Raw genomic sequence first — 2664 nt, forward strand, 5'->3', positions numbered from 1 at the left:
AATATAATATATAAACATATAAATGTAGCAGAGTGCACGTAACTTCGTAACTTCGCAGCTTATAAGACCTTCCGTTGCCCTGTGTGCACACAAAAGTTTAGAAATTTAAAGAAAAACATTTGAAAATTTTCCGGAATCTGTACTCCTAAAATTCCCTGTATTTCGTAACATCTCACTACCAACATTACTTAGTAAATATATATATATATGATTTTAGTTCATCAGTCTCACACACTAGACTGTCACATCAGGTGTATTGTTTTCTCAGGTGTCAGGACAGTGATCAGCATCGCCAGGGGTCGCCAGCTACCGCTACACGTGCCTGAAATACGATAGAGAAACAGTAAGTTTGCTCTCATTAAATCATGTCCGCTTTGCAATCGTTCTGACGGCATTTTCGATTTTTCCATAAAAAAAATGTTACAAGCATATTTTTCCCACATTAAATATTCACATCTATTAAATCTTCGTAGCTCTGAAATTAAACCCTTTTATAAATACACGGATAATTATCATCGTTTTAGTTCAGATTTGTCACGTGTATGTCATGACTAGGTGTTAATGTTTTTACACGTGCATTCCTTAATCAAACGCAGCCGCATGCGGGCGTACAGTGTGAGATGGAAACAAATTTGAAACTTCTTCTAATTACGAGAGATGAAATGAAAAACGGAGAGCATTCATTCAAAACACAACGGTTACATATTTTGGCATGGAACAAAGTGTGCACACAATTTAACATGAAATTTGTTGGCGACGGACATTTTAAATTTGTACCTATATCGGTAGATTACACGCCGGGAGTACGAATCTCGGTCAAGCCAGCTGGCGCAACAAACTTTCCTGATGACAACTACCACGTGGTACCCAAGCCTGGCGTGGGCTTAGATAATACGTGCTGGTCCGTCTGTACGGCAGTAGCGGAAAGCAATATGATCAGAAGTTTCCATCCAGTTTATCGCCAGGCTCTAATCACAGCAAAGGTATTTCTTGATCCTCGAGTACATGATTGTTATTATAAGTGTGGAAATATTATATCGAATATAAGGATGAGTTGCGTACAGACAGTGGCGTTGCATATTTAAGCGGAAAGCACATAGACGTTTTTTAGCTGTATATCGCCACTCACTTTTGGCCTAGGAAACTAATCGACTCCTACCTCCTAAAACTTGTACTGCTTCATGTCGCATCACTCAACCCAGCGGATCCGTTGCCGTTCCCAGTAATCGTGCGTAAAATATTTAAGTATGTACAATCGTGTACAAATAAGCGCAACATATATATGCCGCATCCTTATATTGATAATTTCAATGTTTTGGCCGAGGACTGCGGTAAAACATTCATAACATACGGGCCGGTCGCGTATTTGCGTGAACGGCACTTGGATGAGTTACTGGGACGTCTTGATAGCGGTCCGCTGGTGAGTGAGAGCGGACTTACAAAGTTCAGTGCTGAGGAGCTGTGGGAGGAGATGGAGTAGTCGGTCAGTGAAGCGTGGCCTAAACATGTAGCAGATATCAAACGCTCGTTTATTAACGCTTGTACTGTACTGGGAAAGGTTGTTGTTGATCTCATGCAGCAAGGAGTAGAGATAATCCATTGTAGCAGATTGTAGCATCGTAAAATTGTAGAGTTGTTAGCAGCGTAGAGTTAGCAAATGGTAGCAGATTGTAACAAAGAGTAAAGACGAAGCAATAGCGTAGCGAATGCAGTTACCCGCATCCTCCACCAATTATTGTAGTTCGAATAGGGTTGTTTATCTCCGCTCCGGTGTAGCGCGAAATTTCTGACTTGCGAAATATCTGAGATAGGATGCCTATGCGCATGCGTACGCGTATGCGCATGCGCACTTCGCATGCGTCCTGACCCGACTAATCACAGCTCGTCTTTGTGTGCGAAATTTCTGACCTGCGAAATATATGATATAGGATGCGTATGCGCATGCGCACTTCGCATATATGCTCAAAGATGGCGATTTCCACTTCAGCTAAAGGACACCAGCTGTGCGAGGAGGGGGCGCAAAGCTGGCTGGAAAGGACGAACGGCGAGAGAGAGAGCGGGCAGACCCAGCTGTGAGAAGAGAAGGGGAGAAGGGAGAATCTGGTGGAGAAGGGGGAAGGGAGAAGGAGATAGGTGGTGGGAGAAGAGGAGGGAAAAGCTGATGGAGAAGGAGAGGGGAGAAGCTGGTGAGAAAGAGAAGGGGATCGTACTCTTTCCATGGCTTCAGCGTCGTTGTTTCATCCACGTATACTGGTCTAACCATTCTCGCCCTCAACCTGTCCAAAATCCTTGAATCTCTCTCCCATCGAGTGATAGCATTTCTGTAGTAAATGTTTTAGAATAGCATTGTTTGGGACGAGAAAGTCGAGTCCCACATATCCTATCCAAATCCTATAATTGTGCAATAACCATGTTTTCTTTATTGTAGGTTTGCTCGGACGATCTCTAAGATAGACAGCAGTCTCTCCAGACTATCCATTGTTCGCCGTTCGCTATCCTTCCTGATCTCTCTTTCTGGTTATCAGCTGTAGCCCGGTACTCGCTTTGATGTCGTTGAACTATCTTCATTTTAGAATTAGGAAATTGTTTATATACCTTTGCGTGCATGCTAAAACCAACTAACCAATCAGCCAACCGATTCAAGGCGTCAGTTATTTAAGTCAC

Source organism: Priapulus caudatus, unplaced genomic scaffold (genome assembly GCF_000485595.1).
Source record: "Priapulus caudatus unplaced genomic scaffold, Priapulus_caudatus-5.0.1 Scaffold2811, whole genome shotgun sequence".
Taxonomy (NCBI): Eukaryota; Metazoa; Priapulida; class Priapulimorpha; order Priapulimorphida; family Priapulidae; genus Priapulus; species Priapulus caudatus.